Source organism: Protopterus annectens, chromosome 3.part0 (genome assembly GCF_019279795.1).
Source record: "Protopterus annectens isolate FY-2018-M chromosome 3.part0, PAN1.0, whole genome shotgun sequence".
NCBI classification, from domain to species: domain Eukaryota; kingdom Metazoa; phylum Chordata; order Ceratodontiformes; family Protopteridae; genus Protopterus; species Protopterus annectens.
The window spans coordinates 1,095,393,975-1,095,415,586 of NC_056731.1; the positions used below are offsets into that span (position 1 = coordinate 1,095,393,975).

Consider the following 21,612-nt stretch of genomic DNA (forward strand, 5'->3'; position numbering starts at 1 on the left):
GATCATTGTTCTATTAATGTTGCAAAATGTTTGCCTCCCCTCCACAAAACCACATTGGTCCATACCTATCAATTCTGGCATCACCTTTGCCATTACAGACACAAACTCTTTATAATCATGCTTTACAACTGAAATGGGCCTATATGAAGCTGGATCAGATGGCTCTCTACCTTCTGTAGATATTACAGCCACCATAGTTTTTTTCCCAAGATGTTGGCACCTCCCCACTCCTTTTAAAATACTGTTAAAGCAAAACCTTCCAGATCTCTATCACTTTCTTCTCTCTTAACTTCCAAACTTCTACCAGAATACCATCTATTCCTGCAGACTTTCTTGTAGACTGATGACACATCACCATTTTTAGCTCATTTCCCCCAATCTTACCTGTTAGTTGTTGAGCCTCATCTACCTCTATCCTTGGCATATTTACATCTTCTACAAATATTTCCATTTGCGCTTTTCCTTGATTTCACAACAGTCAAGGCAAAAAGGATAAATGGTTCACTAAAAAAGAAGTAAATCCAAAAACACACTAGAGTGAACCAAAACAAAATGGCAGTCAAAACAAATAAAATGAATTAGTATCACTCCTTGATATCCTGAATACCAGTACTTCTTTTCTTGGGCTCAGTATGAAAAAGTCTCACAATGAGATTGACTTTACAGATGTCAAAGTTTATTGTAAACTTTAAGCACCACGGCATATAGGAAAGAATGCCATAGGAACACTTTATTACATAGAACAAGCATGCACCGGAAACACATTTTTAGGAATATAGTGAAGGGGCAAGGCATAATAATGTCAAGGTTGAATGCTGAAGATGATAGACGTATGGGTCAGCTTGATGAACTAAGGACAAGACTTCAGGAGAGAGGGTATACTGGTCATGATGTTGACACTTCACTTAGTGAAGCAGTTGTTCTCAGACCCACTAAGGCTAAGCCTTATTTTTCTGTGTTTTTTTAATTTTTCCAAATCTTTTGGGTTTCTAATACCATGACGGGAATAGGCACCCATTCCCAAGTCAAAGTACAATTCAAGTTCATGAAATTAGTATTGTTTTAATCAATGTCAGCCAAAAGTGCTCTTCGCAGCACCCGCAATGTGTCCAGTAATGATTCCTCCTGCAATTCGTGCGGGGTTACATGGACTGGTAACATATCTAAATACGACTGTAGATTCTTTTTTATAAGACCCATTGCTCCTATTACTATTCAAACTGTCTGGGTATCTTTCTTCCACATTGCTCTTGTTTCTGCCTGCAGATCCTGATATTTTGTGACTTTGTCTCTCTCTCTATATATGCAACACATGGTAGTCACTGGGTGTGGCGATTTCAATGATCAATATTACTTTTGTCTTCTTTGGATGGACTACTATATCCGGTTTTCTAACATCTGTCTTTTGAACTGTTGGTAATGGGTGATCCCATGTGATATAAACTTCATCATTTTCTATGATGTTTTGTGGCTCATGTTTCCAGTGGTTTTCATCTACTTTAATACCATAATGTTTGCACAATCCCCAGCGCAACAGTCTTGCCACATTATTATGCCTTTCAGTATACAGTCCTTCTGCCATTAGTATGTCATAACCAGCAACGAGGTGTGTAACTATTTCCAATTCGGTTTTACAAAACCTACATTTGTCTGTTTCTCTCACATGTTCAATGGACTTTGTAAACTAGTGTGTGTGTGTGTATGTAAGCCTACTATGGGCTGCCAATATTAACCTTTCATCTCTTGGTTTAAATTTGCCTCTCCTTAACCATTCCAGCATTTGTTCCTGATCAACATGAGGTTCTTCCAGAAATTTTCTATACTTCCAACTGTATTTATTTATTTTCCACATTTCTTGCCTTCTCATCTGATCCTTCACCTTATATTCTTTCTTTTGTTTTTTGGCAAATTCAGTTGCTGCCTGATTTTTTATCTACTTCTGGTTTGATTTCTATTCCTGCTTGATGCTGATATGCTTCTGCTAGATTAAGCAGAGAAGTCATCTTAGATTTATTCTCCTCATATTTCAAAACTTTCACTATTTTTGGGTCTTGTGAGGTCAGCAGTTGTGTGTGGAGTCCCACAATTGCAGATCTATACATATAATCAATTTGAAGGAGGCCCAGCCCTCCTTTGGAACAGGGAATATATAATTTTGGTATACACTGATTGTTATAAATCATTCGGTGAGCATGAAGCATCTTTGTTTTCCTAATCTATCCAACATGTTTTGGGGCCAAGTCAATCATTCTAAAACTAAGTTAGGACAGGAACAGCAAACTGGTTTATAGCTTGGATTTTGTTCCTAGATGTCAACGCTGTTTTCAGGATTAATTTAAGTCTTCTAAAGTATTCCTTACTAAGTTTTATTCACATTTGTTCATGTTTTACTGTTGATCCTTCATCAATTCCCAAATATTTATACACTCCCTCTTGCCCAATTTCTTTTATATCACATTTTTATCCCAAACTGATGTTTTCCTGGTGCTGCAGTTTTCCTGATTTAAAGGTTACTTTTGCATTTTTCAAGGCCAAATGACATTCTTATATCATCTGAAAACGTTTTGATAGCCTGCAGTTGTGCTTTCAGTTCCTCATCTGATGAGCTATACAGTTTTAAATCATTGACAAAGAGAAGATGAGAAGTCTTTACACTTTATTGTTTTCTAGGAGCCAGATTATAGTCATGGCCTAAGCTGTTAAGGGCAAGGCAGAACAGAAACAGTGACAGAGAGTCAGCCTGGAATATCCTCCTTTGAATTTTTATCTCTGGGATAATAATTTGTCCTTTATCATGGCTTAATTGCAAAGTGGTCTGCCACTGTTTCATGGTCACTGTAATGTAGGCGATCAGTGCAGGGTCTATCTTATACATTTTTAAGCACTCTTTTACCCATGAATGTGGGATACTATCAAATTGTTTTTATAGTCAATCCATGCCATACTTAGATTCTTCCCCTTTTTACAGTTCTCCATTATGACTTAAACAAAAAATGATCCTTTGTGCCACATGACTTTCTTTTATTGCCCTTTTGTTCTGCTGCCATAATTGAGTTTTCTTCTAAATGACTATAAACTCTGTCAGCATAAATTCCCGTGTATAGTTTATACATCGTCGGAAGGCAAGTTATTGGTCTATAATTCTTAGGGTAGTTTGCAGGTTCACTCAAGTAGGAGCATTGTTTTTCCTGTTGTTAGCCAGGATGGTGTCTGTTCGGTGTGCGCATATAAATAGTTCTTACTCATGGCTAAATCTTCGTGCAAAGATGTTAATACTTTTAACCAAAAGTTAGGTATTGCATCTGGGCCTGGGGTTTTCTAATCAGAGGCTTTTCTTAACTTTGTTTCACTCACGCTGGCTGTTACTTCATCCCATTTCATATCATGTACCCTTAAACTTCTTATTCTGTCTTTTACTTCTACTATCCATTTAGCATCTTTGTTATGTTCCACAGGATATGCATAGATGCTTCTCCAAAATGTATCTATTTCTTCTTTTTTTGGGTGGTCTTTCAATTCCTTTTACCTTGTTTCCCAGTTCTCTATAAAACCTTTTTGGGTCATCAATAAATTGCTTATTTCATACTTTTCCTTTATATTTATCTGTGTATCTTCTAAGTGTTTCCTCCTGTGCTGAAATTTTTAGTTTATTTGTGATAGTGCATGATAGATCCTGTCTTTTCTAATACTGTGCATTGCTCTTTTCTCATCTATCTTTCTTAGTATTTTTGTTGATCTATTCCCTCTTCTATAGCCTTCTAACAGTTACACTTCTTGTCTTAATTGGTTTATAGTTTTCTCTATTTGATATTTCCATGAAGGTATTCGATTCTTCCCATTCCTTTCCCTCACTACCCTGTGTTTTTGTGGTAGAACTTTATCAGTTATTAATTTAGCTGCACAGAAATATATCCTGTATACTTCTGTTATATCGGATGGATGTCTATGAACAGGCCTAATTACTGTATTCAGTTGTTTTATCAGACTTCTGACTTTTTGGGTTTTATTGACCTTCTACAGTCTATTTCTTCCATTGATTTTAATACATCTACCTATGCCTATTAAATCAAGCAACTCTTCTCTTAGCTCATTTTCTTCCAAACTGAGGGCATATCCCTTGTTTTCCATTTCCTGCTGGCTTTCTACAGAAAATTCTATAGTATCTTCCTGTGGCACATTCGCTTCAATTTCATCTTGTGCCATCCGTTGCTCTGTCATATGGGAAATTACTGGTCTATCACTCCTCAACATTGAATGCATCGGAGTTTCCTGTTCCTTCCCTTGCTGTCTAGTTTCAAGTGAACGTTTATACTGGTTTCCTGTGGAAGGCTCCAAAATATCTTCATATGCCACCTGACCAACTGCTTCCTGTTCCAATGGTTTACCTTTAATTTGGACATCCATTACTCTATCCTGTTGTGGTGCTTTTGGAATTAGATTTTCTACACTGAATCCTTCACTTTGCAGGTACTCCATAACCTCAATTTCTATTTCTTTAAATTCTTTATTGCTAATCTCCTTTTCTACTTTTTCTCTATGTCTTATTTTTTGTATTGTAAAGTTTTCCATGTCCGGATTGCTTTGCCTGTATTTCTCTTCAAATATCTTTGGTGCTGCTTTTTGTATTGGTCAGTTTTGCTTTCTCCTTTGCATAAATATTACACCATATTAAATCTCTCTTTCTTTCCCATGTCCATATTTTTTCTTCAGATGTCTCCTGACCTTCCTGCTTCTCCTAACTTTGGAGACTCACTCCATCATGCTGTGATGTAACTCATGTTAGACCCTCTATACCAAATCTTTCACTTGCAGGCACTCCATAACTTCAACTTCTATTTTTTTTAACTTCTACTTTACTAATCTTCTCTTCTACGTTCCATCTTTGTGATATTATTTTTATTGCGAAATTTTCCATATCCGGATCCCTTTGCCTGTATGTATTTCTCTTCGAATATCTTTGGGGCTGCCTTCTTTATACTGATAAATTTGGCTTTCTCCTTTGCATAGATATTGCACCATATCAAATTTCTCTTTCTTTCCCATGTCCATATTTCTTTCTTATACTTTTCAAATATCTCTAGGTTTTGTTGTTTATATTTTCATGCTTCCTCAGATGCTCCTTTTTTCCAAACAGATCAAAGTTTCTTGATCTATATACTGTTTTTCACAAATCTGTTGCATTAATGAACACAAATTTTCATTTGAAGATTCTGACAGGTTTTCCTATGGAAGTATTTTTCTTTCCTCTAATTTCTCTCTTAATCGTTTTATATATCTTGTGCCTGGAAATTCTAGGCTTTTTGCATAATAGTAACAATACATCATTTCTTTCTTATTCTCAATAGTCCACTTTAATGTCTTTATGGCTCATCTTTAGCTTAGCAGTTTTTGTGATTTTTGTGGACTACTACTTCCTTCTACAACAGGGGTAGGAATGTTTCTGTATTTTGAGGATTCTACACTGTCATCTTTTCCAGTCCTGGCACCAGTGTGCCTACCAGGACTGGGCACTTTTTTATCCTGGGTCTTGTGCACCCAGCTCTCTTTTTTAAGTTTTAACCTACTTCTGTCCATGATATATGCTATATAAATACAGTCTACATATCGATGTCATCTTGGTGAGATTTTATACAGTCTATATATCGATGTAATCTTGGTGAGATTTTGTGGAAATAAAAAAAAGGATCACCTCACGAAGGTACTCACCAAGACTGGAGGATGATTTCATTTCAGGAATAATACTCTCCTTTACTTGCTGACTTATCTCTCCATTTGGACCCCATAGCCCAGTGATCACCCTGATGTTACCATAGATTGTAAGAAGGACATAGCTCATATTTTGATGTTCTTCACTAGTAATGTTAACTTAGTTACAGAAGTGATAAAGAAATACTGTCCAGTTTTAGTTAGTAATCCAGATGTAAATGACATAGTAGGAGAAAGACCATATTTTTCTTTTAAAAATAAGAAATCTCTTAAATGACTATTATGCTATCCAAGGAGCAGAACACAGTTTACCTCTAGAAAGCACTTTTTTGACAGCCCCATGTCCTAAATGTAATTTTTGTATGTACATTGATTTTCCGAGATCTTTTAAGCACCCTGAGACCAAGAGAGTGTTCACACCTTTAGGGTTGAAGCCAATAGTGATTTAATTAATGTGGTTTACTCAGCCTCTTGAACCCAATGTTCATCCTTCTATGTGGGGAAGACGAAGACCAACAAGAGGATCAGAGACAGGATAAGGGAACATGTATATGACATTAGGAGTGGGAACACTACTAACACCCTGGCTAAGCATGTAGCTGGTAATGATCTTACAAGCAATTTTAAGTTTTTGGTTATGGGAAAGATCATAGTGAATGAACATGGAGGGGATATGAGGAACTTAAATGAAGTATTGCAAACAAGATGGCTCATCAGACTACCGGCAGATGCGGACAGGGATGTGAATGATAAGATTCTGTTGAAACCCCTACTCAAAGCTAGATCTTTACTTAAATAATTAACATTTCTGAATATGCCTTATGTATGTTTTTTGTTTTTATATATGTATTTTCGTACTTTACATTAAGCATCTGTTTGAATTTAACACTATTATACATGTTTTTTCTTACTGTTTTTTTCTCATGCTGTTTTATTATATTGTGCCTTTAAATTAGGCTAGTTTTCTTATAACTCTTTTAATGTTTACTGTGTTGCTGGGATATTGATATGTTCCTTTACATGATTGGCTACTACATTATTGGTTTCTCTATTTAAAACTGAGCAATATTTGGTTTGGTTTTAATGTCTGAAAAGCAGTATTTCTGACTACTGCAAAAGTGCTTGTGTATTATTAAATTTCTAGATTTTAGTTTCTCTTTTTCTTGATTTATCCAGTGCTCTGCTTTACACAAATTTCATAACAGTTCTGAAATATCTCTAATACCTCTACAAGATCTCTGGTTATTTTTCTTGTTACAGGTTCCCTAAAGTTTGGCAACAACCCTTTCTACTTTCTGTTGCCTAAGTTGTTGTGCCTAAAGTTTTTCTGCTCTTGAGTTCTTATCAAAAAACAGTTACATAAGAGCAATCTTTCTAAACTCATGCATATTATATCCAGGTCCACCATTATTTTCTCTTTAGCACTCTGCAAATGCATATCCTCTTGTTCTGCGAGATTCACCTTATTTTGTAATACAGCCCCTCTAAATAAGTTTTACTTTTTAACCATATATTTTTTCTTTTATTTCTACACTCCACTTATATTTTACCCCACTCACTAGCTATAACTTTCGGATTACTTTCTATCTTGCCTTATAACTCTTGCATAGTTTTCACCACCTATTCCTTAAATTCCTCACTTTTTAACAGGTAGGTTGGGGAAGCGCCAATGTCTCATCTTTACTTCATTTTCCTGCATTTTGTACCTTAGTAATTATTGATGGATGATCTGAAATAGTAACTGTCTATTAAATAGACATGTTCATGTGAAATATCACTTCTGTCTAGTCTAGCCCAGTTATTATACCTTGGGGAATAATATGTAAATATTGTTAAGAGTTTCTGCTATTAACTTCATATCTTTCATACCAAATATTTTCATAAATTTCTTCAAAAATCTATGCTCTTTTGTTATACTCCCCTTCTACATCCCCCAGATACATCCTCACTGTTGCAAATCAATTTCCATTCCCATCTATAAATAATATTCCCTGCTGAAAGTTGATTTCTCCCAAGTAAGTTCCATAATAACAGTTTTAGGTGGAATTTAAATATATGCAAGCACAACCCTCATTTCTTGCCAGTAGCCCCCTACTACCAAAAATTTGCCATTATCATCTTTTTCGATTTTTATCAGTATTAGAGCTCCTCTAGCAATTAATATAAGTACTCCTCTTTTCCTTTGTCCCTGATATTCTGCTGAATATCCATCTTAAAATCCTTTATTAAATTTGCGTGCTCATTTCTTTCTGAATGTGTGACCTGTCGCATTGCTGTTTGCATTCTGCATGTCTTTATTTAATTAAGTATTCTTTCCTTTTTGTCTATCCCTGTGAGACTATCCACATCCAAAGATAATATGGAAAGAGTTGTCATTAAGATAAGTCATTATTCCCACCTATTATATCCAAAAAACTTTTTTAAATGTCTTTTTCCAGCTTTTGTATTACATGCACCCACAAATGTTTGGCTGGTTAATGCTTAATACATTTTCTTCTCATCATCAACAGTGGAACCTATGTCACATTTTGCAAGGCTTTCTGTTTTAATGAAAACCCTCAAACAAAAAAAAAAGTAAGTACACCCACAGAACCTGTTGACTTGATAAGTGCAGATGAAAGTATGCAATCTTCAAATAATAAAATTTAACCCTCCTAAAAGGAACATCTGCCCCAAATAGACAGCTGCAAACAGAGGGCTTAATTAACATAAAATTGAGGTTATCCATGCTAAGATGCATGTTATTTCCTGTGCTTCTCTACTTTCCCTAACAGGTATCTGGTCTTTATCTTTATTCCCCTCTCAGATGTGAAAAACAACTTGCATGCTTTCAGAAAACATTAACTTGTAGCCTTATTGAAGAAACAAGTATTCTAGCTTTTTATTATCCTATTATCAAGCTTGTTTGCATGGAAACATAAGAGGAAAAAAATGCAGTCCTCAGCTGCAGCCTTCTAAAGACAATCTGAAACATTTATTGCTAAAGAAAAACATTAATTATATTCAGTGTTCTCTTATGTACTTGATTCCACTTAAAAACTGTTATTAAATAAAGCCAAGGGTCTTAAGCCATACATTCACCTATGCAAAAGTAAGAGAAAACATATCAGCCCTACATATATTATGATTTGTCTACTTTTACACTCTTTCCCCCACCTCAAAAACCCAGGATTATGGCCTATTAACTTAAACATGCCTTTGTTTAGTTTTTTTCTTTTTGTTTTGTAATACTTATATTTTTACTACTAAAAAAGAAGAAAGAGAAAAAAGGCATCTGTTTACTTTAGCATTTTAAACGAACACAACAAAAAATGCTTTACTATAAAACATACAATTTATATTGTGAAAAGTTTCATAGAAATACTGTTAAGAACATAAATTGTTTACTTACGGTTACCTTTTTTCCTTCCTTTTCCCCTCCCCTCAATGTCCTTCCAAACATTAATGACATGAAGTGAGGCAAACGCCTTTCAGTTACCACATGTTTAACAAAGTCAACAAACTTCTGCTCTATCTTACTTAACAAATATGTTTGATGCTTTGCTATCTCACATTTATTCAATACTTTCTGTATTGCTGATCTTCCTCCTGCTCATCTCCATCTCCCAAATCCAGATTCTGGTTCAGTTCCATAGTACTCTCAATTCTAGTCCCTCCTGTGCTTTTTCTCGCTCACACATCTTCCTTTGAAGCAGTGGAAGAGGTTTCACTGGCAACGTTTCTGCATGTGCTTTATCATAAGAATGAGAAACAGAGTTCCTTTCTGCTTGATGGCTTAATTTTTGTTGGACAACTTTTTGTATTTCTTCCTTAGCCTGTTCAGCATCAAAAATGACTTTGATCCTTAAGGGGGAAAAAATCTGAAAAGAAATGACTACAACAGCTTGAATCTCACACCTGCCTTTTGACATTCCCTAACTGGTGGAATAAATTTCTCTTCTGTCTGATGTGCAGTGAATGATCACTTTCCCCCAAAAAGTCACCGTTTCCAACTTTTAATACTTTGCCTTTTTGCCACAGTTTTGTCAGGATCAACTTGTTCTGGTGGTAGGTTTGCATCTTTCCTAACACAGGTCTTGGTTGCTTCCTCATAGCTAGATTTGGAAAATACACATGGTGTGCCCTTTCATTTAACAATTCCTGTTGTGGAATACTAGTTGAGTTGCTTATTCGTGCCTTCATAAAATTAATACAGTCTGCTCCTTCTAGTTTCTATAATACAGTAGAAAATCTCAGATTTTCCTTACATACTCAGTCCTGTAATTCTAACATTTTCTGAAACATTTCTTCTTAAACCGTCTCATACTCAGCCGATCTTTTCTTCATTTATCTACCTCTGATTTCTGCAGTTTTATCAGCTCAGATAAATATCTGTTTAAAGCATCTTCCATTTTTTCCAGCCTTCTGTTACTTGAGTTGGTATATTCCTTCAGTGTTTTGTTTATTTTAATCAGTGCTGAGCATACTTGACTTGTGTTTTTCCTTTACATTACTGGATGCCAAGTCTTACACCACAGGTGCAGCTTGAGCTGCTTTTTGCAGAAAAACTGCTGGCTTCTTCCCAGTGTTTTCTCTTCACATTTTTCTAGTTGATTTTCTTTTAGATTCTCTTAGTTTATTCTTTTCTGGCATCCAGGCAGTGTGCTTACTAGCCTGTAACTAAATTTACTACAAGTCCTGGCCCGTGTCCTTCAGTTTCTTACCGAGAGCTAAAGTTAAGCTGTTTAATCAGTGTGCAGCAGTTTTGGAAAGCATCAAATTATTGCACATTGTTGAAATTATGGTGAACCTTCCTCTCTTTGCATGACTGTTTCCAATAGTTCTGTTTATCAAATTTTGTGCAACTATCTTTAACTTCTAAATAATCACCCAGAAACAAGCTTTTATAATACAACATTACCTATGTACAATCAATTATCCAAGGGAAAGACTACCAAGATGGTACCTGACTGAGAGATGCATTAGAGTTCTCCCACTGTGAAAAGCCAGTAAAAGTAAAACATTTAGGTGAAAATTTGTAACTGGCTTGCAGATAGACGGCCTGGTTGTCAGCAAAGAAAAAAATATATAAAAGGTAAAATTTGCACAAAAAAGGAGAAGAAAATTTTGTGGATAGGAAGAACTCTGTGGCTGACCAGCAGGAAGCATGCTTATTTACACCATCAATAAGAGATGGCTTTCAGAAAAATAGAGGAAAATAACTAGATGCACTCAAAAAATTTTAAAGTAAAAAAACATAAAACGTTAGTCTGGAAGGGAAAGTAGTACCCAAACAAACTGACTCTGTTTAGTGCTTTTGTTCTTTTAATGTAACTCACAAGAACTTCATCAGAAAAGTACAGTTGTGTACACTTACCATAAATGTAGATGTTCTAGTGTATTCACTGTTGCAGTCATTACATTTGGGTTATCTGCTTGCAGGTAGCCCTCAGTCGGCCTGATTATCCAAGTCTTGGGTCCTGCGTCATTTGCTGTCTCATCCTCTATGATGTCAGGTAGTCAGGGGTATAAAGCATGCAGCCGATGCCAATACATCAGTTTTTCTTGCCCCAGATGTCAGGTGCCCCCATAATGGGAAGCAATTATATACAAGGTTACACCTCCAACAAAAAGCAAATACACCAGAAAGCTTTAAGCATAGTAAGCAAGAATAGAGGTATAGTCAATAGAAGTCAGGGGGCTAGAGGGAGGGTAACCAGGAATGCAACAGTGAATACACTCGAACATCTACATTTATGGTAAGTGTACACAACTGTACTATGTTCTTAGTGTTTCACTGCTGCAGTCATTACATTTGGGTAGATTCCCAAAGCTAAGGAAGGGAGGAGGCAATTAGATAGCATTAGGACCAGCTAGACTGCAGTGGCGAAACCAGCTCTGGATTTAGAAAAAAATTGGCAAGTGGTAACGCTAGGTGAAGGTATGTACAGAACTCCAGGTAGCAGCTTCTAGGATGTCCCTGGTAGGGACACCTCTGAGAAAGGCTGTAGAGGTAGATGCAGCCCTGGTTGAATGTGGTCTTATCCCCTACGGGGTATGTTTTCCATGGTGCTTATAGCAGAAATGAATGCAATGGCCTATCCACTTAGAAATGGTTTGCTTTGAAATGGCCTTCCCCTCTGCCCCTGCAGCAAATGCAAACAGCAGCTGTTTAGATTTCCTTAGAGGCTTAGCCCTGTCCAAGTAAAATCTAAGTTGTCTGTGCATGTCCAAGGAGTGCAGTATTCATTCCCCTTTGTTCGGTGGATAAGAAAAGAAGGTTGGCAAATGAATGGAGTGATTGAGGGCCACACTAGATACCACCTTGGGCATAAATGAGGGACTGGCCCTGAGGGACACACTGTCCGCATGAAAGAAGATGAAAGGCTCTACTGCCATAAGGGCCTGTAATTCAGACACCCTTCTTGCTGAAGTGATGGCTAGAAGGAAGGCTGTTTTCCAAGAAAGAATTTCAACTCTGCATTTGCAGCTGGCTCAACGGGAGGTAGAGTGAGCTTTTCCAATACAAAGTTAAGGTCTCAGGCAGGAGTAGGGGCTCTCCTGGGTGGTCTTAAATTTTTGCCCCTCTGAGGAATTGCTTCAGCAGTGGATGAGAGAAGAGGGGTGGCTGAAATGGCAGAGGCATGAATTTTGATGGAAGAAAAAGAAAGGCCCTTGTGAAGCATCTCAGTTAAGTATTGAAGAATGTGCGATAAATTGGACACAGTTGTGTTCATCCCCTGTGTTTGGCTCCAGGAACAGAATCTTTTCCATTTTTTAGCATAGGATTTTCTAGTACTAGGCCTCATTGCCTCCAGAATGACATCCATCACTTGCTTACTGAGGGATGGTAACGGAGAGATCATGTACTTAGCCAGGCTGCAAGGTTCAGGGTTTGAAGCTGTGGGTGCAGAATCTGGCCCTCCTGCTGGGACAGCAGGGCAGGGGTCTGAGGCAGGTGCCATGGTTCCAGAAGTGACACACTGCGCAAAAGGGGGTACCAGTGTTGGCGTGGCCAGTCTGGTGCAATAAGTATTGCCCTTGGTTTGTCCTGTTTGATCTTTAGTAGCACTTTGGAGAGGAGAGGCAGAGGGGGAAGGCATAAACTGATAGGTTTTTCCAGGTGAAGGACAGGGAATCCAATTTCCAAGCTTGCCTGTGGGGAATCCTTGTGCAGAATTTGCCCAATTGGTAGTTCTGAGGGGAGGCAAGCAGGTCTATCTCTGGGCTCCCCCATTTTTTTCTCAAAATGTTGAATATCTTTGGTTCCAGTTTCCACTCATGTGGGTGCATGAGATTTCTGCTCAGGTCTGCCAGTGTATTTAGCTTGCCTGGCAGGAATTGAGCTTGTAGGTGCACTTGGTAGCTCAAAGCTGTGTTCCACAGAGCCATGGCTAGTCTGCAGAGAGGGTATGAGTGGGTTCCCCCCTGCTTGTTTATGTACCACATAACAGTGGTGTTGTCCATCTTTACCAATAATTGTCCTGAAAGAATGTGGTTCTTGAATTATGTCAGAGCATTCTGTACAGCTAACATTTCTTTTTGATTGATATGCAGGTGCATTTGACTCGGGTTCCATTTGCCCTGAATGCACTACCCTGCTAAGTGAGCCCCCAATGCATAGTCTGATGCGTCTGTTGTTAGGGTTTGGGCAGCAGGGGGTAGAGTGAATGGCAATCCCTTGTTTTGGTGGCAGGCCTCTGCCCACCAAAGGAACTCTATCTTTAGACAAGGCATGATAGGAATCATTGATTCTAGGTCTTGAGAATGCTGACACCATAGGCTTTTTAGATACCACTGTAGTTTCCTCATATGCAGTCTTGCATATGGAATTAGTAGAATGCAAGAGGCCATGAACCCCGGGGCTTGCAGTATTTTCCTTGCAGATAGCTGGGTCTTTGTGGCCATTAGTTTGAAGCAGGCTGTCAAATTAATTTGTTTCGCTGGCGTGAGGTAGGCCATCTGGTTAGTTGTATTCAAGCTTGGTCCCAGGAATACAATTTGTTGGCAGGGTACTAGATGTGAGTTCTTTTTGTTTATGGTATACCCCAGAGAAGTTAGTAATTTTTTTACAAATGCCAGTTGATTTAATAGTATGTCCTGGCTTTCTGCCTGAATTAGATAATCGTCTAGGTATGGGTATATTTGAATATTTCTTTGCCTGCAAAATGCAATGACTGGAGCTAGGCAGTTTGTGAATACCCTGGACGGAGTAGATAAGCCAAAGGACAGTGCAGAGAACTGATAGTGCATGTTGCCTGCTACGAAGCGTAGGTATCTTCTGCAAGATTCCCTTATTGGGATGTGCACCTAGGCTTCCTTTAAATCCAGTGTTGCCAACCAGGCATTTTTGACTAGCACAGGAAGCAGCTGATGAAAAGTTAGCATTTTGAATTTTAAGATTACCAAAAAAGTGTTTAGGATAGACAGGTCCAGGACAGGACGCCAGGAATTGTCTTTTCTGGGTACCAGGAAAAGTCTTGAGTAGAAACCTTTCCCCCATTCTTCTTCTGGGACAGGGTGAATAGCTCTGATGCTTAGAAGAGGGAAAACTTGCTTTTGAGCTTCTGTCCACTGATTTTGGGGTAAATCTGGCCAACCGTTTGGGGTTGGTAAGGTGTGGAAGTGGAATCTGTATCCTTGGGAAACTATATTTAAAACCCATTTGTCTTGGGTAATGAGTTCCCAGTTTTTTGCATGCAGGGCGATCTTTCCCCCCAAAGGAACAGTCAGTTGAGCAGGGCTTGGAAGGTTTAAAGTTAAGTCATTGTGACAGTTTATCATAGCGGGTTGTCTTACTACTCCCAGCTTTGGAAGTGGGTGCCCCCTCACTGCTTAGGCCTGTGAGTACCTTAGGACTGAAGCCTGGGTGTTATGCTGGTTCAGGTTTTGGACTGAGAAGGCCTGGAAGAGGCAGGAAAGGACCAATTCTTAGAAGGCCAGTGCCTACTAAATCTGGGAGGCTGTACTTGCAGGAAAAATCTTTAACAGTTTGCATAGATTTAGCTTTTTCCTCCATCTTTTTAAGTACTTCTCCTGCTTTGTTGCCAAACAGATGGTCTTAGTTTAAGGGAGCATCCAGTAATTTAGCTTTGACATGATCTGGTAAAGATTGCTCCTTAAGCCAAGCATGCTTTCTAAGTACAGACCCAGTGACAGCAGCCCTGCAAGATGCCTCTAATGAATCAAAACAACATTGCAAAGTATGTTTTCCAACTTGTTCAGCAGAATGCATTAAATCCTGTAATTCTTTATTTTCAGCACAGTCAGGAATCAACATCATTTTCTGTTTAAGCAATCCAACGATATGCTGCTGATACTTTAACATATGAAACTGGCAGTTTAAGGCACTAATGGCTAAAGTTGCAGAAGTGTATACCTTCTTACCCCATCTGTCCAGGGCTCTGGAATCTTTATCAGAGGGGGTAGGGTTTTTGGCAGTAGTAGCCTTAATGCCTTTGGGTCCCTGTGAAATGGTCTCAGGATCTGCAGTAGAATTCTTAAAGAGGAACGTGTGAGAGTCAGGTACCCTTTAATACCGGTCAGGTTTTCTGGGAGCCGGAGGTAAATTGTCAGGGGCCAGGCTAGATTCCGAGAAGGCATCATCTACAATGTCCAGTAAAGGAGGGATAGCTAAAGGCCTGTGTTGAGGTAGGAGTAAGAATTCCCTAAGTCTCTTTTTGGAGTCAGAGTATTCCTGGCTTTCCCGGCGGAAATGCTCTCTAAGAGTATACAAGGTTTCACCAAAAGAGAAATCCTCTGAAGGCGAAGCAGAGGGAATGGAGTCCTCTGTATCAGAATCCTCATAGGTAGATAAGGGCAACTCCTGGTCATCAGAGAAAACAGAAATTTCAGAATCCTGATCAGAAGAATCAGAAGGAAAATCAGTTCTAGGTCTCTTAGAGGGAGAAGGGTGGCTTCTCCTGATTAGAGTAATAAGGTCTTCAGCCATTCTTATCATTTGTTTTTTAGGCATAGGGGCCTGACCATGCGGTCTGGGCGTCGGCTTTCTAGGCATGGATCGAGTTTTAGGCCTTAAAGAAGATGGTGTCGGTTTAATATGCAAGTCAGTAGGCCTGAATACACACTCAGAAGCCGGTGCCTGCACAGTGGCTCCGGACGCATCCAAGGTAGAGACATCTGCAGGTTCCACAGTCGAAGAAGCATCTCGCAGCATATCGGACTCTGAATGGGTCTCAGTAGAGGCCTGCGAATCTGAAGTAGCGGGTATCAGGGGCTGCGAAAGCGCCTGAGTACCGGCGAACTGGTGACTAGCTTAGGAGAAGCGCCGTCGGCAGCTTTGGACCTATGCGGTCTGTCTCTGTCTTTATCTTTGCGTTTTTTCGGAATGTCGGTAGTCGGTGGCTTACCAAAGCCATTTCTGGATAACTGAACTGAGTACCAAAATATTTAGATGCGAAAATGAACCAACGACGAATAGTTCGAGGTTTGAATAAGGCACAAAACCGACAGCGAGGTACTTCGTGGTCTGCACCTAAGCAAGGAATGCAGTATGAATGAAAATCTTTATGAGGTATTTGCTTTCCACAAGAAATACAATTGTTAACTTTTACTGACATCGGTTTAGAGCAAGAAAAAGGATCCCCAATGGGGTACTTGGCTTAGTTGAAGACTTTGGATCTGAAACTCGAAAATGAAAATTTCAGGAGTCGGCCGACCGGCACTTGCGAACTGCTTCTGCTTCTGGCACCGCACGGCAAGAAAGACTGATGTAATTGCATCAGCTGCATGCTTTATACCCCTGACTACCTGATGTCATGGAAGATGAGACAGCAACCGACACAGGACCCAAGACTTTGATAATAAGGCCGACTGTGGGCCACCTGCAAGCAGATAACCCAAATTTAATGACTGCAACAGTGAAACACGAAGAACATCAGACCCACAGTTCTCACAACACTTGAATACATAGACCGACACATCACATGACCAAGTAATTAACTTAATAGTCATTAAGTACAATACTTTATTGCACTTAATGACTATCATCATCTGATGTGTTGGATTGTGTATTTAAGTGTTGTGAGAACTGTGGATCAGTTTCTGATGAAGTTTTTGCGAGTTACATTAAAAGAATAAAAGCTCAAAACTGAGTCCATTTTTATTTGGATACTTCTTTCCCTCTCCAACTTAACGTGTTATGTTTGTTTGGTTTTATTTACACTAAGTTTCCACATTTTTGGTTTTGAGATTTTAAAGTAAGTACAAGTCTGAAATAATAACACGTGAAAAATGAATGGAAAAAAGGCATATTAAATAACCACTATGATGTACTGCCAAGCTTGAAGAAGCACGAAAAAGAAATTAAGGTGAAAATGTCATTGACCGAGAGGGTAAATAAAAGAAATGCTAAAAATGAATCAATCTAGAAAACAGAGCATGGGGAGAAAACTGATTTTTTTACATACTACATAGAACCTCAGAAGTAGACTGCAATTATTTTATGTGACCACAAAGAAGTGAATGGAGTGGTGTGCCACTGGAAGATTCATTAATCAGGAGGGAGCACTGTGTCTTTGCTCCAAACTTAGCCTTCAGAAAGCAGCAGAACCAATATTAGTTAAAATGCAGTCATATCAACAGAAGGAGAAGCTCCATACAAAAATGCAGCAAAAAGGAAGGGTGCTGAAAATTGTTGAAGGCAGGGTCATTCTACACCATACAAAAGAGGAGAAATTTTATGCCAGTCAGTTAGAGATGCTGGGAGGTTTGTGAGAGATTCAAACTGCTTTATCTAGCTGTTTTCAGATTATTATTCCATGTATGAGGAAAACATATATGGAGGCAGACAAGGTTTTGGAGGCAATAAAAAGAATACTCAACATAACTGTAGCCAAGTAAGTGGGGGTGGGTCTCTACTTTTCAACCCTCTACCAGTAAGGGAGGATCCAAAAGAGACTGTGCCAGTGAAACTGTTTTCCTTATTTAAAAACAATAGAAGCAGAAGAGACCAGGAATTGACTGAAGAACCACAATAAGTCTGGACCTTGAACCAGATCCCGGTTTTGCAAGAAAGTGAAAATAGTAAGTAAATGAATTTGGTGAATAGTGGGAGAATTATAACAACATCTATCCTAATATGAGTTCCTCAAATGAGGGGAAAACTGAAAAACATGAAGTTTGTTTAGTGCCATCTGTCTAGAAAAGCTGGGGTTTAAACCTGAACCTGTTATGGTAAGAAGCTGAGGCATGCGAAGAATACTGAAAATAAAGTGAACTTGACAAACTGTGGGAGAACTGTGTAATATCAGCTCCATTATGTGATGTTTATTTCAAACTGACTGGGGAAATGAAATGCATGAACCACACCTTATGCTACTGTTAGCCAGGAATAGGTTACATGGAGGAAATAAATAAGTAATTTTGTTTCCATTTTCTAAGTATATTTTGTGTTTAATATTATAATGAAATATAAAAGAACGCTGCATAGTATGTAGTACAATGTTATTGTAAACTTGGGGGGGTGACATTTTTACTTGCTGCGTCTCGAACTGTAAGGTATAGGCAGAAAATATCAATGCATCGATAACAAGTAACAGTACAAAGTCAATGTTTGATCGGTAGCTGCTGTGGGTATAGATTACAAGGGTGTGTGGATTAGCTTACATAAACTTAAAAGACAACAATTTCTTCTTAACAACTACAAGATTAGAAGAATAGAATAAACAATGCATACTAAGTCAACAGTAGTGCTTTTCTTCATTCTTTCAGGTTAAACATCTTCATATTAGAATGAAGAATACAAGATAAATGGCAGTTTCATTCTCTTTCTCACTCCCCTTTCATAAAAGCAGACATCTTGGCTTAAGAGAACTACACTGCAAGTGCAAGACTATTTTGGTTTAGTGGGAACTGAGCTGAAGTGGTGCACATGAGATTCAGAAGTTATCAATAAAGAGATTTTCAGAAAGTGCATTTTAAATTACCTTTTTGATGAATCAGTAACATTTTAAATAACGAAATCTATCTTTGAGGGAAGGGAAAATAAAAAATGGTAAATAAGCAGTGTTAAATATGAATAGCTTTAAAATTAGAGCTGCTGGGAAAGTACAAAGCATAAAGTTATACTTGCTGTTTTTTTCAAGGCTAGTCTGATTTTATTTTCATGAAGAGGGAGTTTTACGTTAAGTTTACTGAATATATGGAGAGTGGTGTTTACACTTAGAAAAAGGAAAAAAAAGGTAACACCAAAATAAGTAATGTATCTTCTTGCTAACAATGGTAATACCATGGGCTTTAGCATGAACAACCTAATTTTCAGGGTAGAAAATAAAGTTCTGTTCGTGCAAAGGTATGTAGTAAGGAAACAAGGAGGGTTATAGTGATTTGAACTATGAAAGTCTGTGACGTGCTCAAACAAAGATGTACAATTTTGTTAGTCAGCTGCTAAAAGGTATGCATAAGCTGATAGAAAGAATATATGCAACAGACATATTATGTATTATAATTGATGGTAACATTAAAAAGACAGAATGTTTGTGTTGTCAGTTTTAACATTGAATGTAAATGACCTTACAGATACAGAACAAAAGGAAATATTTAATTAAATTAAGAAATCTAGAGTGTAAATAACATACTGCGGGAGATACATTTGGACAGCAATTAAAATAGGAGTTTGATAAGAAAGAGAATTCTGATCTGGATATTTAGCAGGTTATTAGGGACAAAGGAAATGGGTATTATGTTATATTAATAGCAAGAAGGCTCCAACTGTGGTAGAAGAGGAAAAAGACAACAATGACAAAATGTGGCAGTGAGGGAATACTGACAGGGAATGAGCTTTACTTTGGCATGAATCAATATTCGTTCTAAAACTGAAGTTATGGAGTTTAGAAAAATTTGAGGAGTAATAACGAGTTTTCAGCAAGGTATTTTATTTATTTTTATTGGTAAGTAGTGACTATAAATTATTGTACAACAGTGAGCATGTGTAAGGAGGCCCTAGAAGGGAGACTATAATGACAAAAAGCAGTTTAAAAAGTACATGACAATATTTGGTATGGAGGACATTATTTCAGTAGTATCAGTTCAGAGGAAATTTACATATTATTCTCCGAGACACAATATCTGCACTAGGCTAGACAGAAACAATAAATCACATCAGCATGCATATTTGGAAGGAAGCCATGAGACTCATCCAATTACAATATCTGATTATGCACTTGTAAATATTACGATAAAGATACAAGGAACTAAAACAAAAGAAAGGCATTGCTACTTCTTTATATATCTATTAAAATAGAGGACTTCAAGAAATGGGTAATAGGTACAATTCAAAATGGTATTTAGGATAGATAGAACAAGGTTCAGAAGGGACAGCCAGTGTGGGGTATGAAATGAAGCAAGACTTCAAAAATATAACAGAAAAAAGGAAGAAAGAGATATGGGGAAAAAAAACAACAAAAATATTTGGAATGATTTAAAAAAGTTAAAATACTGGAAGGGAGCTTATAGATCAAGAAAAGGAATAGCTGCAGAGTTCTTAGGGGAAAATTAGTGAGGACTTGGATAACATGCATGAGTTTATGCACATAATGGTCAGGCACTGTTTCTGACAGTAACCCCATAGTACACAAATCCTTAGCTCTAACATTTGGGCAATGGAAAGAGCAGTGGAAAAACACAGGAATCAGGAACACACACAACTGAAAGCATTTTTGGAAAAATTAGATATTCAAACGTTTGGTAAAATTGGAAGCTCAGCAATTAACAGTCAGGACTGATAAAAGAGAAATAAAAAACTGTGACGTATAATCAATCAACTGAGAAATCTCCAAGAACAGATAGAATTCCTGCAGCAATTTGGACGTTAAGAAGAGAAAAGAGGTTGTTAAAAAATTGGAAATCATTATTATTTAATGATGTTCTGGGGGGGGGGGGCAGAATACCTGCACAGTATAAGAAGGCAGTGATAGTAGTAGTATCAAATGAGGGCAAGGACCCTTCAGACAAAGCATCACATACACCAATATTGATTTTAAATCATGATTATAAACTGCTTATGCTTATATTAGCTAAAAGAATGGCACAAATGTTACCAACACTAAAATATATAGATAAATGCAGTTTTATGGAACAGAGACAAACATTTGATAATTCTAAAAGAACAACACTGATTCAGAGGGAATTAAAGTGAAAAAAAAAAAAAAACCATCATTATCACTGATTAGTCTGGATACACCGAAATAATTTCAAAGGGTGTGCTGGGAATTCAAGAGAAGGACGTTAGCAATTATGTTTTCAAATGGGTCTATATCAGAAGATCGAAGTTTCAAAACTTTGAATCTGATATGGTCGACACCATACAATCGAAGTCTTGAAACTTTGAATCTTTTAACAGAGATCACCGTACAGCGCGGAAAGGGAAGATTTCCCTTTTCTGCACTGTAGTGCGATCTCGGAGTTGGTATATTTAAGTAGCTGGGGGTGTGGGGGTGCAGGGGGGCTTGCCCCCCTGCTTAGAACATTTAAATGGTTTGCTTTTGTAGGTTGTTGTGTTTTATTACGTTTTTAATGTTTCAAGACTTGGATGATATGGTATCAACCACATCAGATTCGAAGTTTTGAAACTTCAGTAATGTAATATAGACCCTTTTCAGTACACTACAGTTAATAAGGGGAATATATGATGGAACTGAGGCAAAAGTAAAGGTGATAGGAGTCTTTCTGACATGCTGAATTTGAATAGAGAGATGAAGCAGAGATGTTCTTTTCCCCTCTCATATTTCTCATATACTTGGAGCCTCTAGCTAAAAAGATAAAGGATTCACAAATCCAGGGATACAACCGGTGTGGTAGTTCAAATACACTAGCTCTTGCTTGTGGATGATTATATTTTGCATTTCACAAATCCTGAATATGCCATTAGGATGTCATTGATTATTTAAGGCAGTTTCAGGTATTTTC

General features: G+C 37.8%; 1 protein-coding gene across 5 annotated transcripts in view; it reads right to left on the reverse strand.

The window, feature by feature from the left end:
* DROSHA (drosha ribonuclease III) overlaps positions 1–21,612 on the reverse strand; it is a 3,547,421-nt gene that overhangs the window by 1,065,822 nt on the left and 2,459,987 nt on the right. The window lies entirely within an intron of this gene.